Source organism: Solanum tuberosum, unplaced genomic scaffold (genome assembly GCF_000226075.1).
Source record: "Solanum tuberosum cultivar DM 1-3 516 R44 unplaced genomic scaffold, SolTub_3.0 scf00078, whole genome shotgun sequence".
Lineage (NCBI taxonomy): Eukaryota > Viridiplantae > Streptophyta > Magnoliopsida > Solanales > Solanaceae > Solanum > Solanum tuberosum.
The window spans coordinates 1,634,233-1,642,366 of NW_006239005.1; positions in this window are offsets into that span (position 1 = coordinate 1,634,233).

Genomic DNA, 8,134 nt, shown 5'->3' on the forward strand with positions numbered 1-8,134 from the left:
TATTTCTTCTCTATCTCTTGAAGGTTGCTTTCGAGATTTAATGAAGGTTAATTTTGATTACATTGTTCGAGAGATAAAACCTCAAGAAATTTAAATGAATTCTCTTGTGAAAAGGGCATTCATTAATTTGAGGACTACCATTTTAGGTCATAATGTTGATCTAGTTGCTTTTATGAAATTCTAGTTAAGTCCCTATGTGTAAAACGGTCAACTTTCTTAAGTATAACTAGAGTCCTTCTAGTCCATCTAGAAGATATCACTTTAAGTACTCGCGACACTTGGGTGTTACTTTAATAATTGTTATTAAGTTTGAATTAGATTATCACAGTCAAGACTCAAATCATTAGTGTTTGTAACAAATTTTAAAGTAACAGAAAAATAAATTGCAATCACTAATAAAATATGAAGAAACCTAATTTTATTGATAAATATTGCAGGTATAATTCTGTTCCTCCCTTGATTTTTCTCTCATAAGATTATCCATGATTCGAGGGACGTTAGTGGCGTATTTCCCGAACTAGGATGATTTAGATGTGACCTCTTTATGAATATTTCATGAATTTGCGAAATATTCAAGATTTTGATCTCTTTACGGAATATTTGAGATGCCTTTTCAAGGGAATATAGTACCCTTTTATATAGGCGTGAGTTGAGTAGCCTCCTGGAATTCTAATTGGAATTGAACACACCTCCTCAACTCAGAGTCCCACAAAATTTCAATATCTACAATTAGATTGAACACGAGTCTCAAATCCTTGTGCTTAGTTCTTTTTTTCTAATCTTAACTTGTTTTTCAAGCAAGTAAAGAATAAAGCTTGATTCTAATGCAAGAATTCATTAAAATTCATACAAAACAAAATAACTAATCATACACTAAAAATTACCGTCTAGAATTTCTATCTACACAACTATTTCATTGTTACTTCCCTTTTAGGGCTCCACAACCCTAGCTATAGAGTTAGTTATCCATAGAAAGTGCAGAAACTGAATTGTAAATAAAAGAAGACATGCTTACGATGAGTGAGAGGAAGAATCAAGAACTAAAAGATCAACTTTAATAATCAACAATGGTCTCAATTCCAAAACATATTGTTTTTGCACAAAAGGCTCCAGGACTTCAACGAAAAAAATAGAAAACTCAATGTTCTGAAACTCCTAAAATTAGGTATTCATAATTACTAAAAATATCAAATAAAAATAGGCTTTGTGCATGCGTTGCGGGGTCGCATTCTATGTTGCAGTCGCAATAGCATCGCCACATCGAATATCATGATGATTTTTTTCGACAAATTTGCGATGGTGAAATGCGGCCCCACATCAAGAGTTGCGGCTGCATCACTACCATCGCATAGCTGAATTTTGCAGCAATCATTCTACCTGTGGTTGTTGTCTATGAATTGGTGATTTGGCGCCGCATGTGGGAATGCAATCACATTACTTTCTCCTAATCAACATCAATTTTTGAAAACGATCTCTTTGTTTATTTCCAGCTCCTTTTTACTTTGTTTCACCTCATACATCTATAAATGATCAAAACTTGTCTTTTAGGGCTAAAATGTCATAACTGCCACCATTCTCTATTTGAAAATGTACAATAATCTAAGCTTACAGACAAGATAAATAGGTAGATCACCCACTTATCTCTCCCCCCAACGATATCATAAAGTACTTAAATATAGATGCATGAACCAATGCTTGAAGTATTATAAAATGTGATGATAATTGGGTGCACCTTTCTAAGTGATGTTAGAAATTTTAATCTTATATCTGCCTTATTTTTTTCTTTCTAAAATTGGATAGCACCTTCTAAATGGTATATATATACATATTGCTTTAATCTTTCAAAAATTTTAAGTCACATTGAAAATTTATAGCATTATAATAAAGTCAAACACATATGTAGACCCTTAAACTTGTCCCTAAATTTCATTTTGGCACTCTAAAACGTTGTTCCATTTTAACCCTTCAACTCCAATTTTTATGTTCCATTTTGACACTTCTAAGTGATGTGACAGAGTGTGTGCATCACACTTTCTCTTAAGAGAGTGAAAGACAAAAAAATATTTTTTTAAAAATAATAAAAGATTACCCTTCAACTCTATTTTTTTTATGTACCATTTAACACAAAATCAATTTTATGATTTCTTTATTTCTATATATGTTATTTAACTGCTATTTTGCATTTTAAAAATTGACGTTCATCTGTTAGTTATTGTAAAAAATTAAAATTGACGGATAATCATTGATTTTTTTTAAAAAGTAACAATTTCTTTTTAAGATTTTCCCTATATTTTTGCGTGAAAAATAACCGACGAAAATGCGTTGATTTTCTTTCTTAAGAAAATCAATGACAACCTAGCGGAGTCTATCGAGTTTCAACATTTTTTTTGTAGTGTTATTAATTAGCAATGAACATGAGTTTTTTTACTCGTATGTAGTTGAATGAAAAATTAGAAAGTTGATATTTGAGTTAGTCCAAATAAATTAGATATGAAAAAAAATGTGGTGTTATTTAATTTAATTAATTGTTTAAAAAAAAACTAACACATTTTCGTCGATTATTTTTTCACACAATAATGTACAGAAACTCCAAAAAAAATATTTAAAAAAAAATGATGTTCATCCATTGTTATTATTTTTTTTTTTAAAAAAGCTATGACATTGATTTTTAAAATTAAAAAGTAGAAATGAAAAACATAAATAAAAATAAAGAAATCATAAATTTAGTATTTTGTGTTTAAATGATACTATAAAAATTAGAGTTGAAGGATTACAATGGAACAAGGCTAAGTTATGTGAGTTGTGTATGTGTTTTTAATTGGTTTTTGTACCATGTCATGGCATGTGAAGTACACACATCCCACTTTGTTGATTCTTTGGAAAGAAGTGCCAAAATGGAGCATAAAAATTGGAGTTGAATGATTAAAATGGAACAAGGTTGAGTTGAAGTGTCAAAATAAAATTTAGGGCAAGTTTAAGGATCTGCATATGTGTTTGGTCATTGGTTTTTGTGTCATGTCATGGCATGCGAAGTACACACATCCCACTTTGTTGATTGGCCAAAGACATATACAGCCCTTTTAACTTGTCCACATTTTTCATTTTGACACTTTATCTTAGCTTTGTTCCATTTTAACACGAAATACTATTTTTATGATTTATTTATTTTTATATATATTCTTCAATTGCAACTTCTTATTTTAAATAGACATGTGTCATTTAATTTTAGTTAAAAAATTTAAAATTAACAAAAAATAATTCTTTTTAAAAAATAATAATTTCTTTTTAAGAGTGTTATGTATTTTTGTGTGAAAATAACTGACGAAATTGTGTTTGTTTTCTTTCTTTAAAATCACCGACAACCTAACAAAGTTAGTCGAGTTTTAACATTGTTTAGTACTGCTATTAGAAATGAACAAGAGTTTTTTTTTAGTAGTGTTATTAACAAAGTCAGTCGAGTCTTTTTGAAGATGTAGTTTTTTTATTCGTATTGATTTATATTAAAAATTAAAAGTGAGTATTTGCGTTAAATTTAGATAGCCTAGATGATAAGAAAAAATAAATAAGTAGTGTTATTTAATTTAATTGAATGTTTAAGAAAGAAAATCAAAGAACTTTCGTCAATTTTATTTTCATGCAAAAATACAGAGAAATATCAAAAAATAATATTATTGTTTGAAATTTTTTATGTTCGTTCGCGAATGTTTAATTTTTTTAATTAACAGGCACACATCTATTTTTAAAAAATAAGAAATTGCAATTGAAGAACATAAATAAAAATAAATCATAAAAATTAGTATAAGTGTTTAAATGGTACAGAAAAAATGGAATTTAAGGGTTAAAATGGAACAAGGCTAAGTTGGAGTGCCAAAATGAAAAATAAGGGCAAGTTTGAGGGGCTGTATATGTGTTTGGCCTTGTTGATTCTTTGAAAAGAAGTGTCAAAATGGAACATAAAAATTGAAGTTAAAGGATTAAAATGGAACAAGATTGAGTTGAAGTGTCAAAATGAAATTTAGGGACAAGTTTAAGGGTTTGCATGTGTTTGACTTTATAATTATTTATGAAACTAAATCAAATGTGCATATTAAAACTAGTAGTACTAAATGATATATCATACAATCAGTTGATTCAATTGATCTAGTACTTTCAACATAGAGGATACAATCAGTTAATTCAACTGAAATACACGTCTTATGTTCCCCTTATTTCCAATATCCCTTTCTATTTCTAAAAATCTCTAAAATTTCTTATTTCTTTAATGTATCTGAGCTACATATTAATGTATTCGAGCCAGTATTTAATGTATTTGAGCTACATATTATGTATCCAGTTTATTTTATAATGTATCCGAGCTACATATTATGTATTCGAACTAGTTTTTAATGTATCCGATCTACATATTATGCATTTGGTTTATGTTATAATGTATCCGAGATACTCTTTAATGTATCCGGTCTACATATTATGTATCTGGTTTATGTTATAATGTATCCGAGATACTCTTTAATGTATCCGGTCTACATATTATGTATCTGGTTTATGTTATAATGTATCCGAGATACTCTTTAATGTATCCGGTCTACATATTATGTATCTGGTTTATGTTATAATGTATCCGAGATACTCTTTAATGTATCCGGTCTACATATTATGTATCTGGTTTATGTTATAATGTATCCGAGATACTCTTTAATGTATCCGGTCTACATATTATGTATCTGGTTTATGTTATAATGTATCCGAGATACTCTTTAATGTATCCGGTCTACATATTATGTATCTGGTTTATGTTATAATGTATCCGAGATACTCTTTAATGTATCCGGTCTACATATTATGTATCTGGTTTATGTTATAATGTATCCGAGATACTCTTTAATGTATCCGGTCTACATATTATGTATCTGGTTTATGTTATAATGTATCCGAGATACTCTTTAATGTATCCGGTCTACATATTATGTATCTGGTTTATGTTATAATGTATCCGAGATACTCTTTAATGTATCCGGTTTGTGTTACTTTTTAAGAGATTAATGTAATTACAAACTAAAGAGGAATAAATTGTAATTTCATATTAAAACTATGTGATTCCTAAAAGGAAAAATTACATAAGTGAAGATCTTTTATTTAATAATTACCATTTTTAAGTATACTTTTAATTTATTACCATTTTTGTCAACTTTTAGCAATACTTATTTAAAACAACTTTAATACATGTTTTATACATTTGTAATAAAACACTAATTCATAATGCAGGTTTCAGCTTTAAAATTTTTCTTAACACTTACATATGTCATACAAATGAATTATAACTATTTTTATTACACATTTAATACTTTTTTCTCACCACTTAGAATTTCTATGTAATACAAATGAATTATACGTAGCATTTTTAACACACGTTTTTATAGTGATATACAACTAGAAAATTTCATAACAATTCATATACAATACTAGACATGTATTAATACTGAATTAGAAGACAAAGAAATGATCCAAACATTTATAGTAAACTAATCAGCTTCTAAAACAAAATGCTAAAAAGGATTTTACTCCTTATTCTTTAATCTTTATTCTTTATCATAAGGCCTAACATTTTTGCAAAGTCTTCCTGTTGTGATTTTTTTGTCCACAATTGTTGCATGTTATTTTCACCTTTTTGAATTCATCTTCTCTCAATTGTGTATGTCTTTTATTTTTTGGTCTTCCCGGAGGTCCCTTCCCATGTGGTGGAAGTACAACCTCTTTAAGAACATGTGTTGGTGTGTTCCATGTGCTTTCATTTGGCAGGGGATCCACTCGAAACTGATATGTCAATAATAATCAACCAACAAACTGCAAAATGAATTAAACTTGTATTAAAAGTGTATTACACTATCTTAAAGTTGAATCAGAAGAGTGAATTAAGAAAGAATTCAAACAAGTAACTAAGGAAACGACGAGAGACTGTTCTATAGATTGAATTAAACTTGAATCTATTATGAATTAAACAAGTAATTCAATAGTAACAAATCAACCAACAAACTTCAAAATGAATTAAACTTCTATTTAAAGTGGTATTACACAAATACTAAAGTTGAATCAGTGAAAAGAGAATTAAGAAAAAATTTAAACAAGTAATTACTGAAAAGACCAGAGAGTGGCATATAGACTGAATTAAACTTGTATCTATTATGAATTAAACAAGTAATCCAATCATAATAAATCAACCAACAAACTGCAAAAATGAATTAAATTTGTATTAAAAGTATATTACACTATATTAAAATTGAATCAGAAGAATGAATAAAGAAATAATTTAAACAAGTAACTAATAAAACGATGAGAGAGTGTTCAAAAGGTTGAATTAAACTTGAATCTATTATGAATTAAGCAAGTAATTCAATCACAAGAGTGAATTAAGAAAGAATTTAAACAAGTAATCAAATCATAACAAATCAACCAACAAACTGCAAAAATGAATTAAACTTGTATTAAAAGTGCTTTACACTATATTAAAATTGAATTAGAAGAGTGAATTAAGAAAGAATTTAAACAAGTAACTAATGAAACGACGAGAGAGTGTTCTATAGATTGAATTAAGCTTGAATATATTATGAATTAAGCAAGTAAATCAATCAGAAGAATGAATTAAGAAAGAATTTAAACAAAGTAATCCAATCATAACAAATCAACCATCAAACTACAAAAATTAATTAAACTTGTATTAAAAGTGCATTACACTATATTAAAATTGAATCAGAAGAGTGAATTAATTTAAACAAGTAACTAATGAAACGACGAGACAGTATTCTATAGATTGAATTAAATTTGAATCTATTATTAATTAAACTTGAATCTATTATGAATTTAACAAGAAAATAAATCAAAAGAGTGAATTAAGAAAGAATTTAAACATGAAATCAAATCATAATAAATCAACCAACAAACTGCAAAAATGAATTAAACTTGTATTAAAAGTGTATTACACTATATTAAAATTGAATCAGAAGAGTGAATTAAGAAAGAATTTAAACAAGTATCTAATGAAACGACGAGAAAGTGTTCTATAGATTGAATTAAACTTGAATCTATTATGAATTAAACAAGTAAATCAATCAGAAGTGTGAATTAAGAAAGAATTTAAACAAGTAATCATTTTGTATAAATTTTGGGATTTTGTATTCTACTCCTTGTTGTTTTTTTAGGTGAAAATCATGAAACATGGGTGACAATCGATTTGAAGATAAAAATATTTAAAAATAGTTTTTTAGATGAAAATTGTGAAGAGGAAGAAGTTGAAAGAGAAATCATGATCGTAAGAGAAAAAAATTGCAGCGAAGGAGAAGAAGACATTGGATAAACAGAGACAAAGAAAAAGAGAATCGCTTAATATTAAGGAATTGTTATATTTAGTTACAAAATTTCTATTGTTATAAATGGTAAATATTTTCTTAATATAGGATACCTAGGTGATTTACCCTTCCTAAAATTTACCCTTTTTTTATAGGGAAAATTAGCAAAACAACAATAATTAAGTCTTTAGTGGGACTCATTAGCAACATTTTAACTATTTATTAAAAATGACAATATTTTATTTTGTTAAAAGGATGATTTATGTATTTATTTTATTATGATAATCTGAAAGAATACAAATACTTAATAATAAAAAAGAGAAAAACATGGAACATAAAACATCAAAAAGGAAAAAAGATATTAAAACTTTTCAGTTACTTTTTTCAAAGCGTGGATGTTGGCTCACTTTCTGTGGAGTGTTTTTTGGTCTTCCATTGTTAATAATTCCAAACAAAAAATTTGCAAACAAAGTTTTTGTCTTCCTAATCAGTCAATTGATAATATTTCTAGCTTCTTCGAATCGAATTCGGCATATTCTTAAATTGAATGTTTTCGAATTCCACGACTATAATTTCATCAGTTCTATTGAATACAAGAAATATATACATCAGGTATTTAATTTTTGTTGTTTCTTTTGAATCGGTGAAATCTTTGTATGATTTGAAATTTTTATTGAAATTTCGACGTCAGTTCCATTGAAATCCATAAAAAGCACATGAACACGCTGAGGAACAATCATATGTTTTGTATCCAATATATGATGCATAAGGCTTGAAAGTGCTTGATTTTTTTT